Source organism: Solea solea, chromosome 16 (genome assembly GCF_958295425.1).
Source record: "Solea solea chromosome 16, fSolSol10.1, whole genome shotgun sequence".
Classification (NCBI taxonomy): Eukaryota; Metazoa; Chordata; class Actinopteri; order Pleuronectiformes; family Soleidae; genus Solea; species Solea solea.
Window position 1 is genome coordinate 10,728,849 of NC_081149.1, and position 17,399 is coordinate 10,746,247.

The 17,399-nt window shown below is 38.8% G+C and overlaps 1 long non-coding RNA gene across 1 annotated transcript in view; it reads left to right on the forward strand.

Annotated features, from left to right (window-relative positions):
• Positions 1 to 17,399, forward strand: part of LOC131475210 (uncharacterized) — a 47,894-nt gene that overhangs the window by 2,484 nt on the left and 28,011 nt on the right. The window contains exon 3 of the long non-coding RNA XR_009242495.1: positions 488 to 575. This is a non-coding gene — a long non-coding RNA (uncharacterized LOC131475210). The remainder of the gene's footprint in view (positions 1 to 487; positions 576 to 17,399) is intronic.

Genomic DNA, 17,399 nt, shown 5'->3' on the forward strand with positions numbered 1-17,399 from the left:
CACTGTCACTTCTTGACAACACTCTTTGTGTTTGATGCTTGTTGCTGACAGGGTGGCAGGCTACACAAACATATTTCCCTCAGCCTTCCTGGCAGGTGTGGTTATTTAAGCGGAAAATCAATCAACTTTAGCAATTTCTTGCTGTGTTATGTCTTATTATTTTGATGATTAAATTTGATGCTGTCGTGAATACTTCAATATGAAAGCAACATTTTCAACCTATTCTCATACTTTGGTTGGTTTCATTCTCTCCATCATCTTCTGCTGCCTTCAGTCGAGACAGGAAAATGAGAATATGCTCGCTTGAAAGAGAAATACTTGCAAAGTCATTCAACTGTATACTGAAAAATATTACTGACCTGTCTGCTGGCAGAAGTGTTGTTGAAGCTCCCATATTGCTCTCTCTGTGGTCATCTTATGTGGTATGGGGGTGGTAAAGCTTCCCAGAATAAAGAAAAAAGGTGTTTGTTTTCTCTGTGTTTATCAGCACTGTGAAGCTGGAGGTGAACCACAACAACATGCATCAGCAGCAGAAAATTGGACAACTAGATAAAAATAATTGGTTCAAGGAAAAGGTAAGAACAAGTTTAAAATATTTTTTGCGTTGTAACATGGGACTGATTTGTTCAGCATCACCTGTCTTACATGGGCACTGTTAAACCTTGAGGTTTGACGTATCGATTTTGTTCATCTGCTTTGAGCTTGAATAAACACGTGTGGTTAGAAACTACATCAGAGATGGTTTTGTTTTTATTAATTGATTTCTTAATTATCCAGCGCCCTATGATTCAAGTGATGGTGTTGTGTGTGGTGTACAGGACTGAGTCATTGCTGAATTTGGTCATAAAAATAGCATTTACAAGTTAGGATAACACAAAAAGGTAAGTGATTATAACAGCTTCAACATTTAAATGATTCTTGGCCTAACCTGTAGTAATGGTCATGACCTTCATGTAATTTTGGACATATGTTGCAGAATTTTGTTTCCTTTCCTTTACACTAGTGCATCTTTTTGTTGCACAGTTAGTAGTTTTTGCACTAAACTGACTTATTCCTGCAGTAGAAGTTTTTTTGCCCACTTGGGGGCAGTAGAAACATGGGTGGGTCAAAATATTTGGTGATGTATCGTGGTCCTTCCTCATGCAATACGATAATCGATACATCAGGGCAAATATCAACATTTCAATTAATTAAGAGATGCTCCATCCACATTCAATACATAGACTTTATGCATTTTGTTTTGAATAAATAGAGAAATCAGTTAGACAGATATTGTGAGGTATCGCTATATGATTGTCTTGCAACATATTGATTATCACAGAAGTGTTGTATAATGATATTATTGGTATCATGGACCGTGTATCATGTACTGTTGACCAGAAACTGTATAGAAATAACAAGACATACGTTATTCCCCAGGTCTGGCAATGGAAGCCTAAGTGAAAGTGTCTGTAACCTGTATTCTATGTTGGTTTCAAAAAGAAATCTATTTGTATATAATCCGATAAGAAAACTACCCTGATTAAAATTTTCCTGAAGACTTTATCGTCTCAATTGCTATTTGCAGGTTCTTTTCAATACAGCATGATGTCCATTTTATAAACTGTGGTCCGATTTAGACTAAAATATACTGTATACGATAAAGCAGTATGTGCTTTAGGTCATTCCTATAGTCTGATATTGATCTACCTCACATTTTCTCCCCAGCTCCATCTTCTCATTCACATATTGCCTCTTTGGGTTTCAATAAACCAATATGGTGTAACATGATTGATATCACACTACTAATTTTAGCAACATTAGCATGTATCTAATGTTGTTTATGTTCACTCTAAGGCTAAATTTCACTCTTTAGTCTCTGTTTTTAGTCTCTACTAACTCCAGTCTAACTTTTAAGCTGCTAAAGTCTTACTTATGACCACCACATTTGTTCTTTCTGCTGTCTGGCGCTGAAGGGTAGTTTTTCAAATATATTTTTTCATTCTCTAAATGGCTGCCTGCTGCATCTGGAAAAACCTAAACTATAAACATCTATAATGCAGATTTAAGTGATATTTTGTTGTTGCACAATAAGTGACCACTGTCACATTGAGGTTGATGGAAATGTGAAATAATATTTGAAGCAAGTGCCTTCTTGGTCGAAAAAGGCAGAAAAATTTAATTTTGGCTCATGTAGATGAACGACAACAACTCCCAGAATGCACTGTGCTCGCTGCCCGAAGCAGACAGCACTAGTTTTGTAAACACACAGATCCCCGTGAGGAATTAAATATATAATAAATATAAAAATACAAAACAAAAAACTCGCCACCCGTGGCTGGGGACCAGTGCTCACCGCCACCCACGGCCGGTGCTCGCTGGGTTAGCAACGTTATTGAGGTTTGAAAATTGGAAAGAGAAAAACTGATTTTTTACAACTCAGTGGAAAACTGAGGGAGGGGAGCACAATTTAAAAAAAAATAAAAAATACTACTACTATTGTAGCAATACAAGGCCACATGCAAATCGTTTAAATATTCCTTTAAATATTCCCTCTAATTTGAGAACTCTGGTTTTCAGAAGGCTTTGCCTCTTGTAAAATGGTGTCTGAAAAAAAAAGAAGATAATTTTTGAAAATAGGTAAAGAATATTTTGCTGAGTCTATATACAAATGGACCTAACTTTTGAAAATCAAGTTTTTGGCATGTGATTTTTTTTTTTGATCAAATATGTAGCCGTGAAAGACTTGAGCAGAACAAATTCCGTCTGGGTACACCGTGTATCCAAGAATGTTTTGGCATGAGGTGACCAAAAAAATTAGAGGAGCAGAGGCAGTGTTCGAGGAGGGAACAAGAGGATGGAGACATCTGTTGTAATCAGCCGGTCCAGGTATTGCCTGACAAGACATTTCATTGTAAAGCTTTATGTGGAAGTGGAGGACAAATTGGAAAGTGTAAATACATGCACATTGTATCTAATGGCCTTGGTTGAACATTTCCCTAATGAAAAATATATTCATTAGTCTGTTTATTGTTGGCTTTGCTATATGGAACAACAGCACAGCAAACGGGATTCTTTTGTTTGACGATATCTTTAAGAACCTTGGTGCTCATGATGCTAACTATGAAGGACTAAACCATATTCATTGTATTTCATAATTGGATGTGTCTGAAAAGATTTATGAAACCCTGTATGGAACTTTCCACTTTCCACAAGTGCCCAGTATGATCTATTCTACTTTCAGGACCTTGTTTTATCAGACCTGTACTGTTTGTAAGGGTCTGAAGCCTTCAAAACATTTTACTCAGGCAATTTTCAGCGAAGAGCAGCTTGAACTCTAAAATAAAGTTTTTAAAAAATCAAAACAAGAGAGAGAGTTTTTCTGAATCCTCTCAGTTTTACCCCAGGGATCAACAATCCCTGCCGCTCCCAAGGCTTACATGGCTTCCTAATTTATAAGCAGCTGAGCTAAAATTGTGGGAAGCCCTCTGTGACTGAGCGCGATACAATGGGACTGGGTGGGGTGGGCTCAGATAAAGGGTGGAGACTCGGATGAGTATAGGACATAGAAAACGTCCTTGAGAATCAAAGAATTCCCAAGGCATTCAGCCAAAAGGCCGTGTTTCTTTATTTTCCTTGTCCTCATCTCCTTGGTGCTGCTGAAATCCTCTTGCTTGGCAAGCAAACAGAGGGAAAAAACAACAAACATTTTTCTTTTGTTCCTTTTGCTGAAGATTACAGGATGGTGGAGGCCAGTTCGGCTTTCAGCATGTGTGCAAGTATTTGTCTATTATTCATACATTTGATGGTAGCAGCCACTATTGATGGATCATTATATAGATATTCAGGTTAGTAGTTAGTTTATTGTAGTGACTGTGTGATGACTATATATTCTGCAGTGTTATTTTATTATGATGAGATTTACCCATCATCTTCTGCACTCTTCTTTTTATTATTTTTTATTATTGAACACACATCAATTTTGATTGATTGATTGATTGATTGATTGATTGATTGATTGATTGATTGATCAGGTCAGCCTCAGGGTCACATCATCCCAGGCCTGTCCAGTGACTCTGTAGTAACAGTGTAATAACCTTTCTCTTGGCCATTGTCTGTTCTCTTTTTGTAGCCTTTAAGTCTAAAACCATGGTTCTCAAACTGTGCTACGTGTACCACCAGGGATACGCAAGCTTCCTCTGGTGGTACTTGCAGGGAAAATTCGAAATACTGTATATACCAGAGTATGTGTTTGGAGTGGAACTGGGGGATTTTGAATGCGTAGAAAATGACACAAATAATGAAAATGAATAAATAAGTAAATAATAAGAATTAGAGTCACCTTATCTCTTGCTCCATCTTAATCTACACATCCTCACAGGAGGATGATGAGAAAGCAAATTTCTCGAAAGTCTGTTGCTGACTTTCCTCGACCTATTTACACCACTGTATTTTAACGTTGGGGATAATGGTTTTTACTTCCATAGCTCAATATTTTCTCAGGTGGTATAAAAAGTTTGTGAACCCCTGATCTAAAACATAAACAGAAATGGCACTGCACTGTAATTGTACCAACTGCTTGGTACAAGCCTCATTCACTGGTTTTTACAATTAAATTGCATACATGCGTTTAATTTGCTGCGATGCTTTAAAGATTGTTGCATATTCTACGGAGCGTGAATAATTGTAATGATTACCGTGCGTCATCTGTGTCTGCTCTTCTCACTGTCTACAATGAACAAGCTGAAATATACAGTTGTCAAACTGAACGTTAAAAACGGTCACTGATGAGTCGCATTCATTTGTTGTCCTGAAAAAAAACATAACGAGCACTTCTAAATAAATAACGGTCACTAGCGGTGCTTTTTTTGTGAAAACAGCTGCCCGCTGTGGCTGGAAATTACTGTGTGAAAGCAGTCAGGTAAATGATAGAGCTGTGGACAGGCCGCTTAACTATGAGCTGCAGATTAAGGTTCTGATTCTCTGTCAGTTTATCGCTCCAAGTGACCCTCTTACATTATTTTTGACATTTTCATATGGTGCCTTGTCATTATCCACCCTTCTCCTGGAGGCGCTACTGGAGAAATTATTACGGGTGAAACTTTCAGAGCTGAAGCTCAACTTACAGCAATTTAAATCTTCACTTTTATTACTCTGTGGGAAATACTGACACTGTTCCATTTAAAGGGATATTTATACACAGTGAAGCAGTCTAATAGTAGTGTTGTGTTAACACTAACTGAGTTAAATTTAACACAAATCCCGATTGTATCGTTTTCTAATCAGAATTGGTGTTAGCCTATATCAACACTTTAAGTGTTCCTTTTACACTGCAGAATGGACTGTGCTGAACAAGGAATTGAATGATCGAGCTTTCCCTTTTCAGGTTTTTACATGTGATGTTCCTAGATGTTATATTTTACAGTCGCTCTCGATGATTAGCGCCCAGTTACCAGCGACAGGGTGCAGCGATGGAATTCGTGGCCATAATTTGCTCAAATGTATCATGGGCCATAGGAATGAAGTGGATAAGACTATAGATAATAACTTAAGCCCTGTTTGGACAGGATTATATTTACAGGCGGGGTAAAAAGGTCCAGAAAAATTACCCCAAGTAATACTAATCCCATGCAAATAGACCGGGAGTAAATATGTGTGTAAATATTCCGTCACATCCTGTTTCAAGTATTTTTCTGCAGATTTTCAAGCATGAAGGTGCTTGTAGATGCTTTCAGTTTCACACTAGGCGGTCGGACAAATCTGTGGCAAACTTTGTGTTTTGTTTTGTTTTGATTTTTGAAGGCACGGGGGCTAAAAAGACATTAACTGTGGAAAAGGGAAAAATTCAGATACTCAGGTTACACAGGATTACCTCATGCTCAGTGTTTAAGGTAGTTAAGAGAGTCTGTTGACATTTTAGGATGCTAAAGGATGTCATAAGTCAATAAATATATTATATATACAGTATATTATATTTTTATTTGTTTAAAAACTGTATTTATATACCAAGAAAATAAGTTTATGTGGCTCTGTCATCAATGGAAAGATCGCCCCCTTTTTCTCTCTTCCTCTGTGAATGTTGTGAAGCTATAGTTGCAGCCACCATCTGTCAAGTCTGAAAAGAAAGTGCTGAAAATGTGTCTGTGTCTGTCCCGGTGGCTTAGTTGGCACCGGGTAACCAAACTGGCCTGGAGCCTTTTGTTGCAAGGACACTTTACTTCTCTGTCCCCTGCTGTCTCCTCCCTCCAATCAATGGTCACACAAAGACAAATACACAAACTGGCCAAAAAAAAGGAAAGGAAAAAAATCTATCTCTAATATTTTTGCTCAGTGCTCACTGTACAAGCCTGTGTACAAGCAGTGTTTCAGGTTTGGGGTTGATTCAGTTGGTCTGGTCTAGTGTGATCCAGAGTGGTCCAACTCTCATCACCAATACAAGATCTTGTTGAAAATTGAATTGATACATCTGTAGAGTTAAATAAATGTTGTGACATTGAATAAGCTTATCAAAGTGATTCCAAACACTGATTTTGAGTTTGTATGTGTGTGTTCTATTGTTATCTGTTGTTCTGTTGTCCATGTGGCCTTCTTGGAAAAATCAAGTTTTGGCGTGTCATATCTCCTCAGCTGTGTTCCTGACAAGAATCTGTATCCACAATTACCTTAGTGTTTGGTTAAAAGATTGAAATCAGTGATTGACCATGACTCATGTGGTGACGCTGTGAGTCGTCAGACTCGCTAATCAACCATGATTCAGTGAGTCCCGGGTAGAGAGGAGGTGTTGCGATTCTCCCTGATCATCTGATTCTATTGCTGGAGCCGCTTTCATTATATCACTCTGTTTTTGGTCGACTGCCCTGCTTTCAACCGAGACCAAACACGAAGCTCGGTCTTATTGAGCTGCTTGACAAGATACCCAGGTGGAAGTGATGATGTGTGTACGCAACCTCGCTCCACAGCGCTGATGAAATCCACTTTGTGGCCTATTGATCTGGCCTGTGGTTTGATAGATGCTGTCTTTAAAAATTCATTAGGTTGAGGCATGGGGGAGCCACAGAGCGGCAGGTTCTCCTGTAGGGCACATTTGTCTATGTTTACAGAACCGGGAACATTTAGCAGCAAGAGAGGAGTCCTGACAGGGCCACCCAGGGCCCAGTGAGTCACACTGTCACTCTGTACCACACACACAAACACATGCACACACTGCCCCACAAGGTTAGACAAGAAGCTAATGTTCTGCACATTCTTATGCACATACATATCCGTCTGTGGTTGTTATTGATTGCTCGCTGTGATCCTTTCCTCTGTGCTTATTGCTGGTTGACTTCGTGCGGCTGTGACGCCCTTGTTCTGCAGCGCCGCAAATCCGTCATCCTAACAGATGTAAAATACACACATTTTATTTAGAGGCAGTGGTTGTTCAATTATCTCCCACAGAGTTGAGTCATAAATCAGCTATAATGGGATTGAATGGGATATTATTAATAATGTATCTTGCCTCAAATGCCACTGATTTTATTTAAATGTTTTTTTAAACATGAAAATAACCACAGGATCAAGTTAAAATAGGGAAACTCGACAGTAATCACATGCATGCCAACCACAAACCATGAAAAACATGATATTATATTTCATTTATCTTAATTTCATTGAGGTGAATATCTTGTTGGGAGCTTGGATGTGTAGAAGCCTGCATATTTTCAAAAGTGTTTGTGAAAGAAACTAAGAAAAAACAATTGGAGAATGATGGTGTGAGTTGCCACTACACCTTTTCACCCCACTTGGTGGAGGTGAAGGAGAGGTGGGTGTAAAAGAGAATGGAAGAAACTTGCCCCACACTAGAACTAGAGGATAATTGGCCAGATTATGGTCCCGATATGGCCCTTCAAACAATTGTGGGTGTCTTCCGATCTGTCTTATCTGGCCTGACTCCCGTAGTGTAAGGGATTAACAGGCACACAAGTATTAAACATGTTTACAGCTGAGCAGTGATTGGGGCATGAGCAGAACCCCACAATAACCAGTGAGAGTGAGTTGACCGAGTTGGCCACACTGCAATGAGGATGAATGAAGACCGTCTCCCAAGCCTGGTGGATGGTAGAGAATGAGCCCAAACTTGTGGATTAATGGCAACAGTATTATTGCTAGATTCATGTGTCCTGCAAGACGTATCACAATTGAATGGAGACAGTCTGTCTCCATTTCTGAAGTTGCGTTAAATCACGCAAATTTCTCTAAGATCCTGAATCCCTGGACTCTCCACCCTGAATTCGTTTGAAACGCCAAGTATGTGGTCCTGAGTCTTCACTCTAGTCTCTGCTTTCTCAGGATAAAACCATTGAAAACAGTTACCAAGTTTGTCGTGCCTGTGGTCTCTCACACCTTTCAAATCAAGTCAGATTTGAAATTAACTTTTCTATACACCATCTACAAAACCTGCCATCTGCCAAATTTATTTATTTGTTTCATTTTTTTGGGACTCTGTACACATCAGATCTATCTGATCTTATGTAAAGTCTGTGGGATGACGTCTCAGTATTAATTCCTTGTGTCCTTCATGACTCTGCTGCGTGAAATCATGACGATACATCATGGAGGGACTATAGGACGTTTACCTAAATCAATGAATTGCTCTCTGGGCGAGTGTGTGTGTGTGTGTGTGTGTGTGTGTGTGTGTGTGTGTGTGTGTGTGTGTCTACACATATGTGTGTGTGTGTGTGTGTGTGTCTGCTTGTGTGGAGCACTGAGGTCTTCCATCAAATGGTGAGTCAATCACATGCTGTGGAAAATACCAGCCTTGATAAACAGGGCTATTAAGATGTGTCAATTAAGGCTGGTTAATTATAGCTGTGTTCTTCAATTAGTGCTGATTGGTGGCAGGTTCAGTCAATGCCTAATGGGGAACAATGGGTCAGCAGGATTGGAGCGCTTGTCATGATGACAAGTGAGGAGGAGAAGGGTGAATGACACGAGAGCCTATATTAGCTGCCGGGGATAAAGACGTAATGCCAACAGATGATGAAAGGACAGAGCAATGGAGACTGGAAAGGAAATTCTTTCGTCAAACCTAATCATCCTGTTACTGTAATTGCACTTGTAGTATCACACTGAAACCCTACACCCACTTGGGTTGTACTGGCACACACTGATGCCCTCAACACTCTCACTTCCACAGAAAAGCAGAGACTGAACAGAAGGCGATTCCTGCAGTGTCTGTGCTCGCCGCTCTCCCACACTGGACTCTGGGTCAGGTTGTATTCACCAGCAGAGTAGAGGGAAAGCCTCGGCTGCCAGGACAAAAAGGAAAAAAACAAAAAACGAAAACACTACAGAGCTTGTCGGCTTTTTGAAGCAGGGAAATTAGAATTTGTCTCTGCTGGAGCTTGCATCACCCCTGCTCCTCACCCACTCCCACGCTAGAGCGGGGAACAGTTCAGACACATCGTTCCACTCAGGCTTTGTCAGCAAAGACCAGCAAAGTCCAGCAAAGCCCACGCTTTGTTCTCCAATTGTGCGTGGATGTAGGACTGGTCATCATTTTTAACGTGGAGTTACAGCACAGTCGATGTGTAGATATTTATTTTTTGCTCCGCTGATATACTGTAGTGTACCACACATGCTCAGGTGATGAATATTCCTGCATGCGTTATGTGTGAGAAGTCGCCTGTGGTTAACATCAGCATAACACTGTGTTCATCCTCATGACTCAGTTGAATAAAACAGCACCTCTGGGTTCAGTTCAACTTCAAGACAGTAATGACTTCTATTTTCTGTAAATAGGAACGTGCATATCATACCCTCAAAAGACAACACAGGCATCCTCGAGGGAAAATATGGTGCATATGTATTATCACTGATTCTGTTGTTTGTGGAGAGGCCAGGATCTGAGGCAGTGGCGTCCCACGTGGGACTAGATCGGGATAATGACATTTGAGAATAATTCCAGTCTTGACTATAATCTAACTTTACGTTTCCTGTGTGCATCAATTTATTTTCCTGCAGGGGTTTTGCAGGCTTGAGACATGCTTTACCATCATATCTGTCTTTTGACAGATCACCATCAGAAAGATTAGATAATCCCAAAGTTTGAAATAATGTGAACACCACTCTGTTTTGAATACTGATATTAAACAAAAACAGAGATTCTTCACTTGCCGAGTTGTTTCCACTGGTGCTGCAATTGAGCTGTTTTTAAAGTTTTTTTTCTTTTTTTTTATTAATTTGTTGTTTAGCTCATGCACATGGGAATATATTTGACATTTTTATTTTTTATTTTTAAAAGAATACTTGGCCAAGACGGGGAAGCAAGCACAGATAAAAGCGCCAAGTTGTAGACATAAAAGACAAGAGACAACAAAAACAATCAAACATTTGAAGACTTTTAGGTTAATGACTACTGTAGTTCAAAACCAGTGGCATCTTTGGTAATCTGCCTCCAGTTCTCTCATTCTGAGTTAGTCAGATTAACACTTTAGCTTGATAATAGAACATGTTCACATCTGTTTTATGGATGGGCATTAGTATTTGATTATTTGATAAGTCACTCAGTTACTGTGACTATTCACAATTTATTAAAAAGACGCATAACAAATGTTTGGTGCATTTATTATCAAAAATAAACAAACAAAATAAAATGATATTACAAATAATATCATGTAAATCATGCTGTAAATCCTGCAGAAGTGATAAAAATGACCAGGGTCTGTGAATGCATCTTGTAATCGGTCGTTGCGCAAAACGTCTTGAACTTTGCATCACTTTTACTCAGTCTCATGTGCTGGAGTTCAAATTTTTAAATATAAGATGAATAATAACATTAAATATTTGAATAGCAATTTGTGTCCAACATTAATTTGTATACATTTCTGTGCAGATCATTGTGTAGTTGTTTCTGGATGTGATTTGAGATTAATTGCGGATGTTGTGAAATATCAAACCTGCATGTGCTTCACACAGAAGTGATGGGCAGAGGTGGGTGGCTGCCGTAAAGAAGTGCCCTGATAAATCACATCTGTTCTGGAGACGTGAGCACTGATGCTTGAACTGAAGCGTGACCAAGTATTGAGGGAAGAAGAGCTGATCAAAGGAGAAGAGAAGGGAGGCGGAAAATTGAAATTTAGCCTCGTAGCTCCTCATCCTCACACTCTTCCTCCACTTCACTCTGGTCGTTTTGTGTCCTTTTTGTCTCTTTACAGATAGGAAGTGACTCGGGCTACTTTTATGGTGCATGCATGAGTAATTTCATCTCTTCATACAGAGTGGTAGCTGAGGTGAACAGATGGAGCATCAGAGAGGGTTATATAATGATTGACCATCATTCCAGATTTCTGTTCACTTTTAGACACATGGTGTGAACTAAAAAAAACAAAAAAAGTGCATTATACACCTCACTAATTCATTCACAGCAGCGGCATGTTATTTTCATGTTCAATTTTAACACCTCTTTAATGATGCTGGCTCACGGCTCCATAGGGGAAACCCTTTAATATTGTCTATGAAGATGCCACCAGAGGTACAGGTAATGTTTCCTGGGATGTCGCGTTTACTCCATTCACTCTGTCACTGCTTTTGGCTGGCGTTGAATCCACAGCTTAATTACCATACGACAGGGCTCCCTGGGCTAGAACGCTTAAATTACCAGAATTAAACCTGCCTGTGGTGTCACATTAATTGTGCAGCAAACACTTGTCATTCTGAAAGATAATAAAAAACAGAACCTTTTTGAAACATAAAGAGAGTGGGAGTGTAGATGTAAAAGAGGGGGACTGTCTCTAAGGCTTTTATATACGTATATACCCACCAGAGTTAAGTGTTCTGAACTCTAATGGCGCCGCCGTGCTGTGAATTTCTAATCAGGTTGCCAACGACAAAGAGCCCAGTCTATTTGTGCTAACAGGTGAACTTCCTGTTTTCTCTCCTGCATTTAGACATTTAGCTCAGGGACAAAACATGTTGATCGTGAGCGTCAACATCGTGTGTTGTCTTTGTGATGCTGAACTTCCCATTATAAAAACAATCACGGTGATGTAATAAAATGTTAAATCAATTTAGGAGATTGAATTGTCCTGAATGTCCCTCTGTAGATGTGCAAATCCCACCTTTTTTTTTAACGGTTTTGTTTTGTTAATTTCCTTTTTGCAATAAAGCAATTGTCTTGATAAATGATCTGTCATTTATCTAGATATTGATAGTAGGAATGGGTCATGACTATCAGATAATCAATTAGTTGTTTTATTTTTAACCACTTTATTGTGTTCAGCATCAGATCAGACGAGAAGGGTCCATCTGCAAGACGTAAGACAGAGGTGGATCTCAGAGGCGGGACTCAGACTGTATATATGTGATCATGAGGCGTCTACGTAATGTATTGAGACACAATTGCAGTAGAATTTAGTTTTGTCACAGAATTTAGTTTTAAGATAATTTGAGGTGAGAGCTCCGCTTATGCGTTACCTCTAGAGCCGCATCTAACGATTATTTCCATAATCGATTAATCTGTCTATTAATTTCACGATTAATCGAGTAATCGTTTGGTCCATAAAATGTCAGAAAACGTAAAAAAAAACGTCGGTGTTCGTCAAACCTGGAAATGATGATTTTCTCAAATATCTTGTTTTGTCCACAAACCAAAATGATTCATATTTATAAGATTTCTTTGTAATATGGAGCAAAGTAGCAAAGAAAATATTCACATTTAAGAAGCTGAAACAATCAGCAATCTTGTTTTAATAATGAAAAAAGCATCAAACCGATTAATCAATTATTAAAATAGTTGATGATTAATTTAGTAATCGATTAATAGAGTAATTGTTTCAGCTCTAGTTACCTCAGCCTTTCCTACTAAAAGTAACCGCTGGCTCAGGAACTGATTTTTCACAGATTATTTGACTAATTAGATACGACTTTCGAATGGTGACTTTTGCAGAGAACGCCCAACCCTTATTGATATTCACAGATCAACTTTTATTTTTAGAGGGTACTTGATTAATCGGCCAATCATTTCAGCTCTGGGAACAATTTGAATTCTGAAATCTGATGTAGTAAAAGTAGATATAAAGCTGACACCAATATCCTACAAAACAGGTAGAGAACAATTGTGTTTTGAAATATCAGATTTTACACTCGAGAATTAGTTTGTTCCAGATGTGTGAAGCGCTTTGTGACAGCAGCGGGATACCGTATACCCATAGGGGGAGCAGAGATGGTCCATGTAATATGGAGTGTGTTGCATCCTTCATGGTGACTGTGTAGTGCTATAGTTTGTGCTGCGCGCTCAGCCGTGATAATTAAAAATACTCACCCTCCCTCGTCCCCCAGAGTGCTCGCTGTTTCCTTCACAACTAAAAGAACAACTCTGCATTACCCAACATCCAGACTCAGACACAGTGAGCTCTGCAAAACAGTTCTGCAAATCAGTAAAATGCACTTTAATTAAAAACTGGACAACTGTTATTATTATTATTATTATTATTATTATTATTATAATACACCCATGTCTTCTGTGCAGGGTCAACTCCTTTGGTCACTGGACGTTTTGTAAACTCCTGAGCAGAAGGAAAAACTCACTGAGCTTTTATTAAAGTGAGATTTTCTTTGTTATTACAGAGAAAAAAAACCCTGTCTAGCTTATTACTCTCCCTCCAACATAATTTGAAATGAAAGAAACTTTTGCTGTTGCAAAACAAATAATGTCAAGCTGCCTGTTTTTAATATTTGGCTGTGCAGTTTTCAGACAACAGACAACTAATCTAACACTGGAGCATCCTCATATGCAAACTTTTTTGGAACCAAAAAAGCCACGTGCGTCCTAATTTTTCTCTTCTCTGTTTGTCACGTTGATGGCTGAAATAATGTTTATGTTCCTGTATGTTCTAACATTTTAAAAAAGAACACATGATGTTACATGATGTTTTTTCCTCACTCGAGCTCACGTCCGTGTCTGTTTTCCTCATGTGGGGCCTCGACTGGGGCTGTTTCCAAATAAGAATGAATTTATACATTCCCCCTGGGAACAACAGATTACATTGGATTAAGTATCTTGTATCTTGTGACCTTGGAAGTGAGTGGAAGTTGAATGTTAGGTTTCATGCCTGTTACTGTGAGCTCCCGTTTACAGTGCATTGAATTAGTTAGTAGCCATATGTATTCAGCAAGTCTGTGTGCTGATATGGGAATGTGGCTGCTGCTCGTTTAAGTGGAAAAGAGTCTTTGGGGAAATGAAATCTAGTAGAATTCATTTTAATCTCAGCCGAAATGAGGATGTTTACGATGCGAGTTTTGCGACAGACACCGAAAGGAAGTGTTTGTGATGGAAAGAGGAAGACGAGGGAACAAAACATGACTGCAGCTTTTTCTCCTGAAGGACGGCAACGATCTGGACATTTACCTACAGACAACTTTACCCATCTGATGTCGTCTGCATGTTCTCATGTCAGTTACCAGATCTTCACAACAAATCTACACTTGTCAACTGTGAGAACAGGGCTGGGCGATTATACGATCACGATATATATATATATAACTTTTGTTTTTAACCTTGATATATTTAACCTTGATATAAAAACAAGATTCACTCGATCTTACTTCGACAGAACTCATTTCATCCACCTTTTTCACAGACAACCAGATCAGCCAATGAGAGAAACTGTGCTGTGAACCAGTCATGTGGCTGGACTAGCTGCAACCACGTCATGTTAGGTTGACGGGCCCCAGAGCAAGACAAGCGCGGGGAGGCACGTGTGGTAATGTTTTCATGACCAGCCATTAGTCAGAGCTAGGCAAAAGAGAAAATGATGACAAAAAATCCTAACGAAACCTCGAGTGACAGAAGAAGAAGACGTAGTGAGTCATATGTGCCTGTGGCTCTCCCTTTAAAGGTAACGTGATGTCTGCACCACAACAGCAAACCATAGTGTCTTCTCTGTCTACGATGAAAACGCTGATATCACACACACACAATCGCCGACTTTATTGCCAAAGACAGGGAGTAATAAGTACGATTGAAGTGGATGATAAAAGTAATTGACCCTCATTACCAACTCCCTGGCTGTGAATATTTCTCTCAGACAGTTCTTCCCCTGCTGCAGAGAGATAATTGAAGAAGAGCTGCGATTGGTCAAGTCACATGTGTGTTTGTTATGCTATTTAACATATTTTGAGCTCTACAAAGAAAAATATACAGCATGAAGGGAGTTTCTGATATTTATCTTTATTTAGAACTGATCAAATTTATTTTGTTTTCCATAAAACTTGAATCTTAGTTCATTTCCGTTTTATTTGTCTAAATTCATGTGAACTTGTAAAAAAATACACAATATTTAAACCATAATAACCTTTTCCCATCTTTACATTTCACTTCAGAGTAATAGTGTAAACTTTAAGCTTGAGAGAAATATTGATGTGGTTATATATCGATATCAAATAATATAAAAAAAAGTATTTTTTTTTCCATCTCACCCAGAACAATCAGTTCACATCCAATACATTTAGCAAATCATTTACAGTTACATTTTGTTAAAATAAACAATTCAATTCAGGAAGTTTACCAACACACATGAAGAAACATGTCTTATGCAGAGACAAACGTCAACATTTTATTTACAGTGTGCTGCTGCCATTTCATTTCCTAACTTTCTTTTTATGAGTAAGCAAATGTTGAAAATGATGGTATTCAACTCTCCCGGAGTGCTGGGATTTACAGTTTCAACAGCAAAAGGCAAAAAAACTCTTTTCAGAACTGTATCGTTATATCGCCAGGTGACAATTCAAAGAAGCAAAACCCCCAAAACAACATAAGGATCCTAATAAAGCTTCGGGCAAGAACAGCGTCAGTGCACCATGGCATTGATGCCAATCTTTGGGACTTGACTGGAAAGAGAGAAAAACACTTCCAAATAATATTCTCCCACCAGGTGTTGGTGTAGAGTGTTGTCTAACAAATTGGTCCAAAAACTCCCAGTTTCACAGGTGACTGTGAAAAACCACAGCTTATGGTCCACATCAATTTTACCCTCATGAAATCATTCAGGGATTATTTTTGCCCTAATGCAGACGTTGTTATAATATTAAATAATATATATACTGAATATTTAAGATTTTTCAATTAATTTGTCTGTTGATTCTGAATATAAAAAAACATTAAATAGTTTATGAAATGTTTGTGGTTAGGAGCTCCAGAGCTCCGGGCGTCAAACAATTCATACAGCTCTTGCATTTTTTTCTCTGGAGATTTGAAATGTATCTCACAGTCTTGATGGAGAAAACCTTCAGGTTTCTAAGGTTTGTGTTGCCAGTCGCAATTTCTAACAAAAACATCTTACACATGTTTTAAATTTAAATTTAAACAAAAGTTGCAGAGTAGAATTTCTGGGGAAAATAAGCAAATAACAAAAGCAAAAACAAACCTATCATGCTGAAAATCTAATTTCTTTCAAGCTTAAATATTTTTAGCTCACAGGGACAAAGGAGCTGCTGGTCTTCTGTTGCTTTGTTTGTTAAGTTTGTTATTCTTAAGGATTTCAAACATCTAAGTCACTAAACAAAGCATTTGAACTGATGGAGGCGCTGTGATGTAAAATCACAGATATTCTCTATGGATTTTCTCTGTTTTTCTCCATGGGGGTAGTGAGAGGTTTAAAAATCAACACAAACTTTCCTCAGTTTCCAGTTGAGAAACAGCAGCTAATGTATTTGTCAGATATATTGTACACATATGCAGGCATAGATTTTAGATGAGCCATTTGTTAAGTGGCTAAAGATTTTTTTTTTTGCCAGCCATGTTTTCAGGGACAGCATGTGTCCGTGTCTCTGGCTAATTCCTGGCACAGTGGGGCCTCCACAGCAAAGTTGACTAATGGCGCTTTTCCATTATTCAGTTCTAGCACTCTACTCGTTTTGTTGTTTGCTTTTCCAGTAGTACCTGGTACCTGGTGCTTTTTTTAGTACCTGCTCTGGCGAGGTTCCAAGTGAGTTGAGCAGATATTAAAATGGGACGTCAACAGACTGCCGGCCACTGACTGGGCAGAGAGTGTCCGGAAAATCCTGAAAACATGTGTTAATCTCCAACATTTAGCAAGGAAATTTCTAAAATCTCATTATTTAACAGAGGAGTCTGGTGTATTTAGCTACAGCACTGCTGAAAGTCAGCGATCGTGAGGCGAATCACAACCAGTTCAGCTGTTTTTCAGTTCAGTGACCATGTCAGACGGAGTCTGTGCTCCGGTCATGCAGGAAGTACTGAACTAATCTTTTTAATTAAGGGATTCTAATGATTCAGTACACCGAAAACAACTGCTTTGCTCCTCACTAGTTTACGTGTGTAGTATAAAACAACGCCACGGCAGCTTCGTGCAGTCGTGCTGGGTTGACCCTGCCCACGTTGAGGATATATATAGATATATCTATATATTTATATGGATAGA